At 46.7% G+C, this 19,709-nt stretch overlaps 1 protein-coding gene across 1 annotated transcript in view; it reads left to right on the forward strand.

The window, feature by feature from the left end:
• LOC141049957 (olfactory receptor 1500-like) overlaps positions 1 to 19,709 on the forward strand; it is a 53,258-nt gene that overhangs the window by 14,198 nt on the left and 19,351 nt on the right. The gene's annotated exons all lie outside the window — the stretch shown is intronic.

Raw genomic sequence — 19,709 nt, forward strand, 5'->3', positions numbered from 1 at the left:
TGTAGTATGTATGTAGTATGTATGTAGCATGCATGTAGCATGTAGTATGTATGTAGCATGCATGTAGTATATATGTAGTATGTATGTAGCATGCATGTAGTATATATGTAGCATGCATGTAGTATATATGTAGTATGTATGTTGCATGTAGTATGAATGTAGCATGTATGTAGTATGTAGTATGAATGTAGCATGTATGTAGTATGTAGTATGAATGTAGCATGTAATTTTTTTTTTTTTTTTTTTTTACATTTAACACATTAGCCGGATGATGGGACTACTACTGTCCCATCATTGGCTAATGTGTCAATCACTGTCATGGTAGCAGGCATCGCCAGATGGGACTTGTAGTCCCATCGGACGATGCCTGCACAGACCCCCGGAGCCTGCACAGACCACCGGCAGGCCGGCACAGCCCCCCGGCAGGCCGGCACAGCCCCCCGGCAGGCCGGCACAGCCCCCCGGAGCCTGCACAGACCACCGGCAGGCCGGCACAGACCACCGGAGCCTGCACAGACCCCCTGGCAGGCCGGCACAGCCCCCCGGCAGGCCGGCACAGCCCCCCGGCAGGCCGGCACAGCCCCCCGGAGCCTGCACAGACCACCGGCAGGCCGGCACAGACCACCGGAGCCTGCACAGACCCCCTGGCAGGCCGGCACAGCCCCCCGAAAGGCCCGTACAGACCCCAGAGAGGCTGTACAAGGGCAGGAAAGGGTTTTTCTTATTCCGATACCGGAAGTCCCATAGACTTGAATGGGACTTCCGGTATCGGAATCGGCGATACCGATACTTTTTTTAAAGATCGGCCGATACCATCCGATACGATACTTTGAAGTATCGGATGGTATCGCTCAACTCTAGTTCTGACCATTACAGACCTGTCTAACCATTTTTTTTGGAATGTTAGACAGCATAAAAATACAGAAAACCGAAGAAAATGGAAGGCACCACTACACTGGAGTTCTCCAAAAGCATGGAAACAAGCAAAGCTGAAAATAATCAAGAAAAAAAAAAGAACATGCCCACCAAGATGGGAACGCCCACATAATATGAAATACACTTTATTGAAAAGACCGAATACACATGTGAACAAGGACATAGCAAATGGTTATAAACATTTAAAACAGGGATACACAATCCAAGCATGCTATGAAATACTAGCAATGACACCCCACAAGTGTCCCCACAGAGCATATAGTACATACAACAAGGGCTCTAGAGTAACAACAGATGATGATATGTCATGATTAATGACAAGAAAGATCAAACAGTGGCGGCAGAATCGCAATGTGTATGCTATCCTAGCTATTCACAGCACCATATGTATAAAAAATGAACAGATGCAGCTGTAGGAAATACAGCATCAAGGAGTATATACTTCATGATACCAGAGATGAACTAAGCCACGCTGTGATCACACAGTTTTTAAAGAAGATCAGATTTGATAACCTAAAAGATGCATAGAAAATCCAACCAGTTCCTGAAGGGTAACAGAAAAAGGAAGCCAAAAACTCAAATCCAATGAGCTGAGGAGGAATGCATCCAATAATAAAAAGCCATTGAAGCTAAGGGGACAAAAGGAGGGAGACAGACACCGCAACCGCATCGCCACACTGACTGAGGCTTCTTCAGGGGTAAATGGTGTGGGGTGTCATGGCTAGCATTTCATAGCATGCTTGGATTGTGTATCCCTGTTTTAAATGTTTTAACCATTTGCTATGTCCTTGTTCACATGTGTATTAGGTCTTTTCAATAAAGCGTAGTTTATATTATGTGGGTGTTCCCATCTTTGTGGGCATGTTCTTTTTTTTTTCTTGTTTATTTTCACAGCACAAAGCTATACCACAGAGCATGTAATACTGTGTAGATGAGTAATTGATTTCAGAAAAATGTTTCCACTCTTTCTTAGAGTGCTAAATGCAACAAAAATGTACCGCAAAGTACATAATACCCCATGGATGACAATATAGTCAATTTATTCACACCAAAAAAAGTGGACACATGCAACAGATATATTTATTTAGCAATGGACTGCAAAGCCCTAAGCCCTGCCTAGAGACTGCATTCTGCCACTCTCACTACTTCTGCAACTGTGTCTCCCTAGGCTAGATGCATAATGTATCTGATGCAAACAGCAAAGCACAGAGTTAGCCTTTAGAAGAACTTGGTATGATGTTCAGCTTCAGCACCATTATTAACACTGGAGGACTCTGATTCATTCAAATGTGCACACACAGGCATGGAGAACCATTCTTTCCCTCCAATAAAAACTGTTCCTGAGGTGTGCACTGGTGTCAGTGTGCCAAGATTGGCTGCCCCTGTCTCTTAATAAGGCTTGATGATGCAATACGGTTAGCCAATTACAGTAATTCTACTACCAAGATGACTACGGCATTACAGTGACTGGCAGGCCATACCCGCATGCTTATTGGCTGGGTGCCGACCGAAAAGTCCAGGAAGTTTACAGCCAAGGAGCTCAGTTCAACTGACTGACATCAGCAGGAGCGCCGTGGAAAAAGTTTTAAACAGTATGAAGTGTTTGTTTGTTTTATTCATACAATATTCACATGATTCTTTAATTTGACATTCCTTTACATTAGGAGTCCAATAATGGAATAATGATATGCTGCATACTATAGATGTTTTTATGAGCTCTTCATGACTCACTATATATTGTAAAAATATGTATACCTTTAGTCATAGTTATACTATATTGTTACATACTATTATCTAATGTTAAATGTAAGCATTATTATATGGTTTTTCGACATTCATTCTACCTATTGTGGCAGGGCTAAGGGTCGTGTAATTGATGGGAGATATGTGCCTCATAAATGGCTTGTCTCTATAATGTAAGGCATAAGTAAAGCGTACCAGATATTATTATTGTGGTTGTTTGAAGGACCTGTGGACCTGTGGTGAGGTCACAGTCAGGTGACCAGTCAGCTGCTGAGTTTGTGGGTGTGGCTACAGCCTTATAATGTGGCTGAACCAGGGAGTTGTGTGTGGGGAGGACTAAGCCTCCCATGTGTGCTGAGACTCCTGCTCTGAGTCTACAACTACAGACATTTTGTGTTATTTTGCCTGAGCTAAAAGGCTATTTGTTTGGTGTTACGTTGCCTTGTGCGTTTATGCCGTGAATAAACCGCAAGCACTGTTGAAGAACCTGTCTCATATTTGTCTCCCGCTGCACCTAAGCGAGCCACATACCCACACTATGTTTACCTCTCCCATCAAAGCTGATTATTCCATGGTGTGATGAGCATTCCCACTTTCCTCCTATTGGTGTTTATCCTCCCTCTTCCCTTACAAATCTTTGGAACATGGACACACACCATGTCAGGACTAAGAGCGTGTGCTTGAAACGGGTTGACCTGTTTCCTCTGAGATCCTATAACCCCACTCCATTTACATCCCCCTCTTTATTGACATGTTTTTTTTTACCTTGCTTTTGTTTTAATATTGCAATAAAAGTCATGTTTTAACTTTACTAAACTTTATTGCCGATGCTGAAGGTTTTCCTTCTCATTTCTGCAGCCACCCAGAATTTGGTCTGGAGTCTCCGTGCGACACAATTGATGGAGGTAATCTACATTTGGTGAGCTGTAGAGTTGAGCGAAACGGGTCGAAAAAATTCAAAAGTCGCCGACTTTTGGCAAAGTCGGGTTTCATGAAACGAAACCCGACCCTAGGATGAGGTCGGCCACGAGGTCGGCGACTTACGCGCCAAAGTCGCGTTTCAAAAGTTTGTTTTGCGCTCTTTTTCAGCCAATCAGGATCCACGGACACTGTGGGCAACGTGATGACATAGGCACGGGTCACCACCATCTTTCAGAAGGGCATGCAAGTGATTGGCTTGCTTTGGTGGGCGTCACAGGGGGTATAAAAGGGCGTGCACGCCGACCGCCATCTTTCTTCTGCCGATCTTAGTATAGGGAGAGGTTGCTGCTGATTCTGTAGGGAGAGCGTTAGGCAGGGAAGAAGACAAAAAAACTGCTTCTGCTGCTAGCGATTTGGCCTGCACAACACACAAGTCACTGTGTGTGCAGTGCAAGGGGAGGCTATATAGTGGTGTATCAGTGGTGTTGGTTGTTGGGCTGCCTTTTAAGGCTTCCTGACACGCTGGCATTGCTGTTTACCCACTGCTCCGCAAACTGCTTTTTTAAAAGCAATCCAATCTCCCTTATCCTCTCGTCACTTTGGTCACAGGCAGCTGTGCCATCGAGCGTGTCACATAGCGCTCAGATATCAGTGGGCCGCACACAATCCACAAGTGTCCAGTGTCCAAAAGTGTACGCAGAGATTCAAAATCTCCATTATCCTCTCGTCACTTTGGTCACAGGCAGCTGTGCCATCGAGCGTGTCACATAGCGCTCAGATATCAGTGGGCCGCACACAATCCACAAGTGTCCACTGTCCACAAGTGTATGCAGAGATTCAAAATCTCCATTATCCTCTCGTCACTTTGGTCACAGGCAGCTGTGCCATCGAGCGTGTCACATAGCGCTCAGATATTAGTGGGCCGCACACAATCCACAAGTGTCCAGTGTCCAAAAGTGTACGCAGAGATTCAAAATCTCCATTATCCTCTCGTCACTTTGGTCACAGGCAGCTGTGCCATCGAGCGTGTCACATAGCGCTCAGATATCAGTGGGCCGCACACAATCCACAAGTGTCCACTGTCCACAAGTGTACGCAGAGATTCAAAATCTCCATTATCCTCTCGTCACTTTGGTCACAGGCAGCTGTGCCATCGAGCGTGTCACATAGCGCTCAGATATTAGTGGGCCGCACACAATCCACAAGTGTCCAGTGTCCAAAAGTGTACGCAGAGATTCAAAATCTCCATTATCCTCTCGTCACTTTGGTCACAGGCAGCTGTGCCATCGAGCGTGTCACATAGTGCTCAGATATCAGTGGGCCGCACACAATCCACAAGTGTCCAGTGTCCAAAAGTGTACGCAGAGATTCAAAATCTCCATTATCCTCTCGTCACTTTGGTCACAGGCAGCTGTGCCATCGAGCGTGTCACATAGCGCTCAGATATCAGTGGGCCGCACACAATCCACAAGTGTCCACTGTCCACAAGTGTACGCAGAGATTCAAAATCTCCATTATCCTCTCGTCACTTTGGTCACAGGCAGCTGTGCCATCGAGCGTGTCACATAGCGCTCAGATATCAGTGGGCCGCACACAATCCAAAAGTGTCCACTGTCCACAAGTGTGTGCAGAAATTCTAAAACTCCCCTGTCCTATAGACACCTTGTACCTTGTTTTACATTACTATATAGTTTGTTGGATTTTGTCTACATTTCTACCAAAAATGAGGAAGGCTGGTGGAAGAGGCCGTGGAATTGGGCGGGGGTTGGCAGCTGGTAATGATGGTGTTGGTGGTGGATATGATGGTAGTGGCAAGAGCAAAATAGGACCGAATGCAGGAGGTGCTGACCCTGCGTCATCGTCTGGCTACATAAGGACTCGAACGCTTAGTTTTCTAGGAGTTGGCAAACCGCTTTTAAATGCAGAGCATCAGGAAAAAGTTTTGTCTTACATTGCTGACTCAGCCTACAGCTCTATCGCCTCCTCTTCTTCAGTTGTAAAAAGTAAAAGCACTGAGTCGTCATTGGAGGCTCATGTTCATGAACCACACCTTTCCTTGTGTCCTTCACCCCAACCAAGATTGAAGGATGACGCAGGCCATACTACTGATTACTCCATGGAGCTGTTTTCACATACCATGCCTGGATTATCAAGTTAAATGGTGAATTACCCAGGCCAAGATGAATCTGACATGGAGTGCACTGATGCACAGCCGCTGATGGATGATTCTGCTGGTATATTCACTCAGAGCACTACATTGTCCTTGCAGTGTACAGAGCCAGATTTTGACCCTGATGAGACTCAGGTGCCCCTTCCCGCACACTATACCACCATACACGGTGACACAGAGAAAGGTGCACATGACATAGAAGAGGAGGTGATGGATGACCCAGTTGTTGACCCAGATTGGCATCCATTGGGGGAAGAGGGTGCTGCTTCCAATAGCTCAGATGAGGAGCATCCACAGCAGACATCGACATCGCAACAGCTGTTATCTGGCAGGCCCGGAGCACTCCAAAGACAGGTTCCAAACATCAAAAGAGTTGCTGGACAGCTTGTCCAGAGGGTCAAAAGATCACAGCGTGCTAGGCCGCAAAATGTCTGCCAAAGTAGGAAGAGTGCAGTGTGGCAGTTTTTTGAACAAAATCCTCATGATCAGGCCAAGGTTATCTGTAAGAAGTGCGCAAAGACCTTTAGCCGAGGGAAAAATCTGAAAAATTTGAATACCAGTTGCATGCTTAGACATTTAACCAGCATGCACTTGCAAGCGTGGACACAACACCAAACCTCAAGTGCCACATGTGCAACTGATCACAACGAAGGTAGTCAGCAACGCTACATTGTTTCCCCCACTGTAAGCCCACCGGTTAGCACAGCAGCAAATGTTGAGGTGTCGTTGCAAGGCCACAGCAGTCAGGGAATCCCACTGTTATATCAACGAAAGACTGATTCTAGGCCATCAGAAAGAACAACAACTCCATCACCATCATCAACCCTCTCTCAGTCCGCCCTGTCCACTGCTACTTCCACCATATGCAGCTCTCAAGTCCAGCTCACCCTCCCAGACACTATGAGTAGGTCAAGAAAGTACTCAGTCTCTCATCCGCGTACACTGGGTTTGAACGCTCACATTGCCAAACTAATCTCGTTTGAGATGATGCCCTTTCGGTTGGTGGAAAGCACAGCTTTCCGCGAACTCATGGCCTATGCAGTACCACGCTATGACCTACCCAGTCGCCACTTCTTCTCTCGCAAAGCCATCCCAGCCCTCCACCATCATGTGAAAGACCGCATTGTCCATGCACTCAAGCAGTCAGTGAGCGGAAAGGTGCACCTCACAACTGATGCATGGTCCAGTCGGCATGGCCAGGGCCGTTACGTGTCCATCACTGCGCACTGGGTTAATGTGGTGTTCAACTGTAAAGCGCTGCGGAATATGTTGGCGCTATATAAATAAAGATTATTATTATTATATTATTATGTGGTGGATGCAGGGTCCACAGGGGACAGCGGTGGTGGGACAGTGCTGCCTAGCCCACGGTATAGGAAACAGTTGGCTGTAGGCGTTCGACCCTCCTCCTCCTCCTCCAGAAGCGACAGCTCGTCCACAGAGCGCAGTCGTACGAGCACTCCATCTGCAGCTGCCACTGTTGCACACGATGTGTCCCCCTATCAAGCAGCTAGTGGAAAGCGTCAGCAGGCTGTGTTGCAGATGATGTGTTTGGGCGACAGACACACCGCCGAGGTGCTGGCCGAGTACTTGAAGCGACAAACTGAGTCATGGCTGGGCAGTGTACATCTTGAGGCAGGCAAGGTAGTTAGTGATAACGGCCGTAATTTTGTGGCAGCCATAGCCCTTTCAAAACTCAGCCACATACCTTGCTTGGCTCACACCTTGAACCTGGTGGTGCAGTGCTTCCTCAAAAATTATCCGGAGTTAACAGCCCTGCTCCAGAAGGTGCGAAGACTGTGCGCGCACATCCGCCGGTCGCCTGTACACTCCGTTCGTATGCAGAAGCTGCAGCGATTGCTCCACCTTCCCAACCACCGCCTCATTATCGACATTGCAACAAGGTGGAACTCCACCCTGCACATGGTGGAGCGGCTGTGCGAGCAGAGGCAGGCCATAATGCATTTGTGGGAGGATACACGGCCAGGCACTTTGAGAGCAGACATGGAGTTGACAGGCGTGCAGTGGTCGAAGCTGAAAGACCTTTGTAAAGTCCTTCAGTGTTTTGAGGAATGCACACGGCTGGTAAGCGCAGACGACGCCATCCTAAGCATGAGCATCCCACTTATGCATCTGCTCATGCAAACTTTGACGCACCTTAAGGAGCAGGCGTCTGCAGCCAATGTTGACGAGGAGGAAGAGGTGGAGGGAATCCTTGATGACATTCAGCCATTGTCTGCTCAGGGACCTCTCCTGGACGAGGTGGAGGAAGAAGAGGAGGAGGAGGAGGAGGATCATGGGGATGATTACTTAGGGGAGGAGGATGCATCTCGTGGGGCAAGTGAAAATGTTGGCGTGGCAAGGTCTGGTACAGGGTTTGTGCGTGACTGGAGGGATGTGGATTTGCCAGAAAGTGCTCCTCCACCCAGCACTCGCAGTGCATCATTGACACCGGGAACATTGGCCCACATGTCAGATTATGCCTTGCGGATCCTAAAAAGGGACCCCCGCATTGCCAAAATGATGAACGATGACGACTACTGGTTGGCCAGCATCCTGGATCCACGCTATAAAGGCAAATTACAAAACATCATGCCACAGGAGAACCTTGACCTAATATTGGCTAATAAACAAGCAACTCTGGTAAATCGGTTGCTTGAGGCATTCCCAGCACACAGCAGCGGTGATGGTTCTCACACGAGCCGTACGGGCCGGGGGCAGCTTGGCAGAGGTGTTCGTGGTGCACACAGCAGAAGTGGCGTTGGAGACAGGGGTTTCATGACAATGTTGTGGACTGATTTTTCAAATACCGCTCACACAACTGGTAATACTGCATCGATGGAAAGTGACAGGAGACAGCAGTTGTCAACTATGGTTACAAACTACTTTTCCTCCCATATCGATGTTCTCCCACACAGGTCATTCCCCTTTGACTATTGGGCCGCTAAACTGGACACCTGGCCTGAATTGGCACAATATGCCTTACAGGAGCTCGCTTGCCCAGCTGCAAGTGTGCTATCGGAAAGAGTCTTCAGTGCAGCTGGATCAATCCTGACAGAAAAAAGGACCCGTCTGTCAACCCAAAATGTGGATGATCTAACCTTCATTAAAATGAACCACGCATGGGTTTCCAAGGATTTTGTCCCACCTTCCCCTGATGACACATAGGGTGACAGAAAAATGGCTTGCTTTGGTCCACCTCTTCCTGGTACTTCACCTATTTCGCCTTTTGCATCAGTTGAATGTCCAACATCAACATATGCCACTTTCTAAAACTCCCTAACTGTGCTGCCTCCCCCCCCATGGCCGGGGTCACCGCCTAGCGCACGACACCGTGCGAGTGCCGTTGCCCTGGACAGGTGGGTAGGCCGACTCTTGGGCGCGGGCACTGGCACATTGTCCCTCATAGTGCAATCAAGTGTCTCTGACGGTGGTGGTGCACACCCGCCGTCAGACACACCGCTGTACTATGAGGGGCCCAGTGCCAGTACCGACGCCCACGAGTGGGCCCCCCTTGCTTGGCCAGGGCCCCAGCATTTGCAATCTTTACCTCTCCCTGCTCCTCCGCTGTGTAATCTGGGCCATCAAATCCATACTGTGCCTGACACCGTCTGAGCCTGCCTCCTGAGACAAATATTTTGAATGTGTACGCTATCCATACATGTTATCCAGGGATACGGTACCCCTTCTAACCTTTGTGCAATGACGTGCAATCCATACTGGGCCTAACACCGTCTGAGCCTGCCTCATGCTGTATAGACATATATTTTGAATGTGTACGCTATCCATACATGTTATCCGGGGATACGTTACCCCTTCTAACCTTTGTGCAATCCATACTGGGCCTAACACCGTCTGAGCCTGCCTCATGCTGTATAGACATATATTTTGAATGTGTACGCTATCCATACATGTTATCCGGGGATACGGTACCCTTTCTAACCTTTGTGCAATGACGTGCAATCCATACTGGGCCTAACACCGTCTGAGCCTGCCTCATGCTGTATAGACATATATTTTGAATGTGTACGCTATCCATACATGTTATCCGGGGATACGGTACCCTTTCTAACCTTTGTGCAATGACGTGCAATCCATACTGGGCCTAACACCGTCTGAGCCTGCCTCATGCTGTATAGACATATATTTTGAATGTGTACGCTATCCATACATGTTATCCGGGGATACGGTACCCCTTCTAACCTTTGTGCAATGACGTGCAATCCATACTGGGCCTAACACCGTCTGAGCCTGCCTCATGCTGTATAGACATATATTTTGAATGTGTTCGCAATCCATACATGTTATCCAGGGATACGGTACCCCTTCTAACCTTTGTGCAATGACGTGCAATCCATACTGGGCCTAACACCGTCTGAGCCTGCCTCATGCTGTATAGACATATATTTTGAATGTGTACGCTATCCATACATGTTATCCGGGGATACGGTACCCCTTCTAACCTTTGTGCAATCCATACTGGGCCTAACACCGTCTGAGCCTGCCTCATGCTGTATAGACATATATTTTGAATGTGTACGCTATCCATACATGTTATCCGGGGATACGGTACCCTTTCTAACCTTTGTGCAATGACGTGCAATCCATACTGGGCCTAACACCGTCTGAGCCTTCCTCATGCTGTATAGACATATATTTTGAATGTGTACGCTATCCATACATGTTATCCGGGGATACGGTACCCTTTCTAACCTTTGTGCAATCACGTGCAATCCATACTGGGCCTAACACCGTCTGAGCCTGCCTCATGCTGTACAGACATATATTTTGAATGTGTACGCTATCCATACATGTTATCCGGGGATACGGTACCCCTTCTAACCTTTGTGCAATGACGTGCAATCCATACTGGGCCTAACACTGTCTGAGCCTGCCTCATGCTGTATAGACATATATTTTGAATGTGTTCGCTATCCATACATGTTATCCAGGGATACGGTACCCTTTCTAACCTTTGTGCAATCACGTGCAATCCATACTGGGCGTGAGAACGGCTGGCGAGCTGTTAAGCAAGCTACAGCACCTGTCCAGACAAGTACAGGGATTCCCTAGCGAGGAGACTTATTTGATTGTTTTCTATGTTGGGACAGCAATTTTTGGGGAGCACTATACTCTGGAGAATGATAGATGGGGCCCACCATACACTGGAACATTCCAAAGGTGGACATCAGACACTGGAGCAGCATTTACAGGGCCCATTATACACTAGAGCATTAGAAATGGGGCCCATTATGTTTGGAGCATTATTTGGGCCCATAAGACAGTGGAGCTTCATCCATGGGGACCACCATATACTGTAGCATTATGTGGAGCTCATCATATACTGTTTCAAACATTATATGGCACCAATGATTTTGTATGGAGAAATAGATGGGCCTCGTCATGAGATGTAAAAAGTGAGGTATTTTTCATTGTACTATACCGCTATTTCTCTGCCGTATCGGAGCATGATGAGTTGTGGTATGTGTTAAAGGGGCGCTCTTTCGCCCAGGGCACATGAAAACCTGCAGCCAGCCCTCCCCCCCCACAAATTTAGCCAAATAACCCCCATTTTTCAGTGCGTAACTTGTATTATGAAGTTAATTAAGGTTGACAAGCTTAAGTAAGAAGAATGGATGCTTTTGGCATTCAAATGGGCACTGTAGGTGTGTTTCCTGTCCTCCTCTCACTGCCGACTTTTATTCCCCATTGACTTACATTGGGTTTCGTGTTTCGGGATGACCCCGACTTTTCCCTATAATCGGACGATCTTGCTCGACCCGACTTTTGGAAAAGTCGGGTTTCACGAAACGAAACACGACCCTAAAAAAACAAAAGTCGCTCAACTCTAGTGAGCTGACGTACCTGTTATGTTTTTCTTCTTTTCTTCACGAAACCCAATGCAAGTAAATGGGAAGCAAAGTCGGCAGGGAGTGGAGGACAGGAAACACATCTACAGTGCCCATTTCAATGCCAACAACATCAATTCTTAATACTGAAGCTTGTCAACCATAATTTACTTCCTAATAATAGTTAAGCATTGAAAACTGGGGGTTATTTGGATAAAGTTGTGGGGGGTCAGGCTGGCTCCAGGTTTTTGTGTGCCCTGGGCCAAAGAGCACCCCTTTAACACATACCACAGCTCATGATGCTTCGATACGCCTCAGAAATATAGGTATAGTACAATGACACATACTTCACTGCTTACATGACATGACTGATCTATTTTAAATTGTACAATGGCTCCAAAAAAGGAGAGTATATTACTCCATACAGTATTATGGCCACCGCATAGTGCGCTATACAGAGTAATGAGCCCCATATATTTCTCCATACAGAATCATTGGTCCCATATAATGTTCCATACAGTATATGATGAGCTCCACATAATGCTACAGTAAATGATGGTCCCCATGGACAATGCTCCAGTGTGTTATAGGCCCAAATAATGCTCCATATATAATGGGCCCCATTTCTAATGCTCCAGTGTCAGATGTCCCCCATTGTGAAAGCTCCAGTATATGATGGGCCCCATAGATGCTGCTCCAGTGTCTGATCTGCCCCATTAAGAATGCTCCAGTATATGATGGGCCTCATGGATGATGCTCCAGTGTCTTATGGGCCCTTATAATGCTCCATATATAATGGGCCCCATTTCTAATGCTCCAGTGTATCATGTGCCCCAGAGATGCTGCTCCAGTGTCTGATCTGCCCCATTTAGAATGCTCCAGTATATAATGGGCCTCATGGATGATCATCCAGTGTCAGATGTCCCCCATTTTAAATGCTCCAATATATGATGGGCCCCATAGATGCTGCTCCAGTGTCTGATCTGCCCCATTTAGAATGCTCCAGTATATGATGGGCCTCATGGGTAATGCTCCAGTGTCAGATATCCCCCATTGTGAATGCTCCAGTATATGATGGGCCCCATAGATACTGCTCCAGTTTCTGATCTGCCCTATTTAGAATGCTTCAGTATATGATGGAACTCATGGATGACGCTCCAGTGTCTTATGGGCCCTAATAATGCTCTATACATAATGGGCCCCATTTCTAATGCTCCAGTGTATCATGTGCCCCATAGATGCTGCTCCAGTGTCTGATCTGCCCCATTTGGAATGCTCCAGTATTTGATGGGCCTCATGGATGATGCTCCAGTGTCAGATGTCCCCCATTTTGAATGCTCCAATATATGATGGGCCCCATAGATGCTGCTCCAGTGTCTGATCTGCCCCATTTAGAATGCTCCAGTATATGATGGGCCTCATGGATGATGCTCCAGTGTCAGATGTCCCCCATTTTGAATGCTCCAATATATGATGGGTCCCATAGATGCTGTTCCATTGTCTTATCTGCCCTATTTAGAATGCTCCAGTATATGATGGGCCTCATGGATGATGCTCCAGTGTCAGATGTCCCCCATTTTGAATGCTTCAGTATATGATGGGCCCAATAGATGCTGCTCCAGTGTCTGATCTGCCCCATTAAGAATGCTCCAGTATATGATGGGCCTCATGGATGATGCTCCAGTGTCTTATAGGCCCTAATAATGCTCCATATATAATGGGCCCCATTTCTAATGCTCCAGTGTATCCTGACCAGAAGCCTGCACTTGCGACTCAGTGCTTGCATTTTTTAAACTTAAGAAGAGGAGACGATAGAGCTGGAGGCTGTTTCAGCAATGTAAGCCAAAAACAGTTCCTGATGCTCCGGCTTTAAAAGCAGTCTATCTACTCCCATAAAACAGAGCCTTACGGGCCTTCCAGAGCTACACCATGATGCAGGCTCAACACCTCCTGCCATAGGCTGGTTTCACATTAGCGCTTTTTAAGCGCACGCACGGCCGGGGGTAGCTCCGCCCCCGAGCCGGCTCTCTGCCCGGCGTGCCCGCCCCTTGCTTGTAGCGCCGCCTCCTAGCAGACATAGACGCCTGCGATCGGCGCACCCTATCTTTAGCATAGGGTGCGCAGATCGTGCGCAGGCCGTGCGCTAGTTGCGCTTTGACCTGCGCTGCGCACTTTTGACGGTGCGCCGTGCGCGCCAAAATCGAACTTTTCGGATTTTGGCGCGCACGGCGCACCGTCAAAAGTGCGCAGCGCAGGTCAAAGCGCAACTAGCGCACGGCCTGCGCACGATCTGCGCACCCTATGCTAAAGAAAGGGTGCGCCGATCGCAGGCGCCGCTGTCCGCTAGGAGGCGGCGCTACAAGCAAGGGGCGGGCACGCCGGGCAGAGAGCCGGCTCGGGGGCGGAGCTACCCCCGGCCGTGCGTGCGCTTAAAAAGCGCTAATGTGAAACCAGCCTTAGCTGCTATTGTGCTTTTGGCACTACCAGCAAATGCACCACCACCACTACCATCAGTACCAGGTGGCCCCCCACATCCACATCCTCTTCCACCATACTTCCTCATGTTTTAGAAAATTGACCCAAAATTCCAGCAGATATATGGTACTGTATCAGAAGCGTACAGCTCTATACAGTCTAGGGATAACAGTAAATCTCCATATATATTTCATGAGTCATACACAGACGCTCACAGGCTCAGTATGGATTATCCAATAAAATAAAAAGGTGCAAAAGGGTACAGTATCACCAGATACAAGGTATATATAAACACAAACAGAGAGCACAGAATGACAATTGTGCAGAAATATCCTGCAGTAAAACATATAACAGTAGTCAGCAAGTGCTGATAAAAAGATAACAAATACAGGGTATTTAGTCGATACTTTTTTTGCACAATTGTCATTGTCCACAGGTAGGGCAGTAGCCCAGGGCAGTGTAGGTGAGGAGATAGAAAGGAGACGTGGATAGTGCAGTGCCAGACACAGAGATGTAGCAGTGCGGAGTGTGTGACCGCAGGAATAAGCGGAGGACACCAGGGCATGTAGTTCCAAAGCTTTACTCACAGTCTGCTGTGCATAAAGGTGCCCGCATCCGTGCCGTGTCCTCCGGGTCAGGGGCTCAGCCAACCTCCAGGCAAGATGAAGTACTCCCTTCCAACACTCCGCCAACATGTGCCTTTTCTGAACGTCTCCTTTTTTTGCGCCTATAGTGAAGTACTCTCACTACTGAGTTACACTGGAGTTCCTCCTGTCAGATGTTCCTATGAACTGTACTTGTACGGCAGACAGCTGTAGCCTCCTTCGGGGACTCCTTGCTACTAAGTCCCGGCTCACTCACGTTGCTGTTGTGCCCCCAATTCTTGTGTGGGAATAAAGTGGTGACAACTTCTATTCCTCCGGTGTCTGCTGCAGGACCATTAGTATCCAGACAACCTCGGGGACCGGACCCCGGCCTTGCGCTGTGAACTTGGGAAGGGTTCTGCTCTAACCCTAATCCTCAGTTCTCCTCTTCTCCTTACATTCCATTCAAATCTATATTTCTTATAAAGAGTCAGGCTTTCCATCAATGTCTCTTTCCTGTGCCAGCAGACCCAGGTCACTGAGGTCCGCTGCAGCACTTCCCTCGTCCATCCCACTCCGGGGATCTTCTCTCACCTTCTGACCCTGTCAGACTGACTAAATCCTAAACTCTTACCAATCTTTTGGTGCAGACTAAGCTCCACCCACCTCCCAGCACTCTTCGTGTTCCAAGCAGGGAGCCACCAAAGGGTGCTTTGCTACACTACTATGTTGTGTGGGATGCAGGTGTTGGAGTGTGGTCAGGTGTCCACACCTTACCTGGATGGTGGGGTGACACACCTCAGGAGGATTTGCAGTACCTCTGTGGTGACTGAACCCTCAAGGGCGCCACACATGTCTACTTTCAAAACAGCTGAAGGTCTCTTACTCACCCCGACTGTAGGGGTTAAACAAGTGTAGTTTCTGCTATTGGAGAATTATGTGAGAAGACTTGGCATGGTGACGGAGAAGGAAGAAGCAGCACATGGGGTTGATGGGACAATCGGTGGTTGGCTATACCATCTAGTCTGTATTTTAGCACAGTGAGATTCCCACTCTAAGACATGTTTATTGCGCATGTGCCAGTTCATGCATGTATTTATCAAATTATTGCAATGTTTGTCTCTCAGAGGTTTTTTTCAGTCTCAAAAAAGGCCCAGGCAAGGCAACCCTTGCTGCCACTGCAAACTGCTTACTCGCAACCGGTGCTGGCCCCAGCCAGAGTTTGGGCTGAGGATGCAGTTCTTATCATGGCTGCATCACTTCATATGTTTCGGAAGCCACAACATAACCTCCTCATGTTCTTCTTCCTCCACCTCCCCTGCTGAGCTACTCAGCAGCATACCTTTGGGTTCAAACAAAGTGGGATCTACAACCACATCGTCCTCTACTCTGTTCTAACACTTCTCAGCCTAAGAGTTACCCTCCTCTTCTTCCTGCCCTGACACCACAGTACAGTTGGTGTGCGCCTCTGCTGAGTCTCATCAGGATCACTTCCACCCTTGGTGGTTAAGGTATGATGATGATAATCTGCATTCTGCTGTTACCCTAATTTGTTCAGTCCCAGATACAACATGAAAAAACTGTGAGTGCATCGGTGCAGATGCTTTACTCCTCTGGATTCTGTAATTCTTCGAAGCAGACCGCTGATGCACATGGACTAAAATGTGTGAACAGCTCTTCAGAATGGCCAATATGAGATTCCCCGCAGTCAGTTGGGCATTTGTAAATATCTGAAATGGGGGAAAACAAAGGCAATTGTAGTTTCACCTCTGAGGACTGTACCGTGTATAATGTTAAGGTGGAGTAAGCGGAGGAGAGGTCACTTGATGCAGCGCTTGCCATCCACTGGAGCATATGATCTTTCTGAGCCTCATCTACAAGGTATACCGTTGTGCGGCTGCCAATGAAAGGGAGTCGAGTAGGCCGGCCAGTAACAGATGTTGTCAGTGGTCTTTGAATAGAATGTGTTTGTTCAATTGAGCTTTTTTTTTCACATTAACATTAAACCCACGTACACGTCGAACACTTAGCCTATTCTCCCTTCCACCACGACCTCGATTTTTCCCACTCATGTTGTAAGTTGCCTTACCCTCTTGTAATGTGCTGTTTCACAACCTTAGGCCCACAGTTGTCAGTCACCTTTCACTAAATGAATAATCACTATTTTTTTTAAATAGTCTGCCTGAACAACACTGAAACATAGTTGTATCACAAACAATTTGGAGTAGATAATTTGACATACTCGCAGCTACCAAAATACTATTTCCCACGTACTGGAAATCAAACACTATATCCACACGTCAGCAGTCACTAGAGAAACTAGATCAATTATATTACACAGCCGAGCTGGTGGCCTTAGTAAATCACTCATTAGCTATCTTCAAAGAGATCTGGTGCCCCTGGATGAAATTCAGATCTAGTGGCCACTTTGTCATAAGTGATTGTATTTGAAATAAACGAGTGCTACCATGTGGTGCTCCCTCCCCCCCTTCTTCTCCTCCCACTCCTCTTCCTACTCTCTATCTTCTCTATTATTTCGCAAATATCTTTACTATTTCTTCAATCTTCAGCTACCTCTTGTAGATATATTTCAAAGTAAGGGTACAATTAAGGCCCCTTTACATTTAGCGATGCACCAGCGATCCCGACAACGATACGACCCGGTCAGGATCGCTGGTGCATCGCTAAATGGTCGCTAGTGAGCTGCCACACAGGCAGATCTCACAGCGATGTAGCAGCGATACAGCGGTCGTTACTTACCTTTCATACTTTCAGACGCGGCGATCCTGACGTCCTCCCGTCCGCGTCCACGCGACGCTCGTCGGCACCAGCAGGAAGCCCCTTTAGGCGCCCTTTAAAGTTGTTAATCCTTTTTCTGAATGTTAATTCTTGAGGCTCGATGTTTAACAATCAGAGATTATAGAGTTTCAAAATAAGATGAAAGTATTGCTTACTTCAGTTCTATTAATCTATCTGAGGAAGTCATATGTAATATTGAGCCTTTGTTCATGGTGCAGTTGTGGCCAAAAGTATGGACACCCCTGCAATTCTGTCAGATAATACTCAGTTTCTTCCTGAAAATGATTGCAATCACAAATTGTTTGGTATTATTATCTTCAATTAATTTGTCTTAAATGAAAAAACACAAAAGAGAATGAAGCAAGAAGCAAAACATTGATAATTTCACACAAAACTCCAAAAATGGGCCAGACAAAAGTATTGGCACCCTCAGCCTAATACTTGGTTGCACAACCTTTAGCCAAAATAACTGCGACCAACCGCTTCCTGTAACCATCAATGAGTTTCTCAGAATGCTCTGCTGGAATTTTAGTCCATTCTTCTTTGGCAAACTGCTCCAGGTCCCTGATATTTGAAGGATGCCTTCTCCAAACTGCCATTTTTAGATCTCTCCACAGGTGTTCTATGGGATTCAGGTCTGGACTCATTGCTGGCCACCTTAGAAGTCTCCAGTGCTTTCTCTCAAACCATTTTCTAGTGCTTTTTGAAGTGTGTTTTGGGTCATTGTCCTGCTGGAAGACCCATGACCTCTGAGGGAGACCCAGCTTTCTCACACTGGGCCCTACATTATGCTGCTAAATTTGTTGGTAGTCTTCAGACTTCATAATGCCATACACACGGTCAAGCAGTTCAGTGCCAGAGGCAGCAAAGCAACCCCAAAACAACAGGGAACCTCCGCCATGTTTGACTGTAGGGACAGTGTACTTTTCTTTGAATGCCTCTTTTTTTCTCCTGTAAACTCTATGTTGATGCCTTTGCCCAAAAAGTTCTACTTTTGTCTCATCTGACCAGAGAACATTCTTTAAAAACATTTTAGGGTTTTTCAGGTAAGTTTTGGCAAACTCCAGCCTGGCTTTTTTAAATCTCGGGGTAAGAAGTGGGGTCTTCCTGGGTCTCCTACCATACAGTCCCTTTTCATTCAGACGCCGACGGATAGTACGGGTTGACACTGCTGTACCCTCGGACTGCAGGGCAGCTTGAACTTGTTTAGATGTTAGTCAAGGTTCTTTATCCAACATCCGCACAATCTTGCCTTGAAATCTCTTGTCAATTTTTCTTTTCCGTCCACATCTAGGGAGGTTAGCCACAGTGCCATGGGCTTTAAACTTCTTGATGACACTGTGCACGGTAGACACAGGAACATTCAGGTCTTTGGAGATGGACTTGTAGCCTTGAGATTGCTCATGCTTCCTCACAATTTGGTTTCTCAAGTCCTCAGACAGTTCTTTGGTCTTCTTTCTTTTCTCCATGCTCAATGTGGTACACACAAGGACATAGGACAGAGGTTGAGTCAACTTTAATCCATGTCAACTGGCTGCAAGTGTGATTTAGTTATTGCCAACACCTGTTAGGTGCTACAGGTAAGTTACAGGTGCTGTTAATTACACAAATTAGAGAAGCATCACATGATTTTTCGAACAGTGCCAATACTTTTGTCCACCCTCTTTTTTATGTTTGGTGTGGAATTATATCCAATTTGGCTTTAGGACAATTCTTTTTGTGTTTTTTCATTTAAGACAAATTAAATGAAGATAATACCAAAGAATTTGTGTTTGCAATCATTTTCAGGAAGAAACTGAGTATTATCTGACAGAATTGCAGGGGTGTCAATACTTTTGGCCACAACTGTATACTGTTGTTATGTTTAAAAACTTAATAGAAAGACCATTGAAAAGAAAAGAATAGGAGTAGATCATTTGCTACGTTCGTGACAAATTTGAGGTCATCTCTAATCACAAACACTTGATTACAAAGGTTGCTGCTAATGGTGGCCCAGCCAGTTTTTAGGTTTAGGCTGAAATCACTTTTTCTAACAGGGCCCTGTAACTTTGGCTTTATTTTTTCCGTAATAATAAAGACCTTCTTTTGAAAACTGCATTTTGTGTTTGTTTTATATTTGTCTAATATTTAAATTTGTTTAGTGATCTGAAATATTTAAGTGTGACAAACATGCAAAAGAATAGGAAATCAGGAAAGGGGGCAAACACTTTTTCACACAACTGGATATGATAA

Source organism: Dendrobates tinctorius, unplaced genomic scaffold (genome assembly GCF_039654945.1).
Source record: "Dendrobates tinctorius isolate UK_male_01 unplaced genomic scaffold, ASM3965494v1 ptg000151l, whole genome shotgun sequence".
NCBI lineage: Eukaryota > Metazoa > Chordata > Amphibia > Anura > Dendrobatidae > Dendrobates > Dendrobates tinctorius.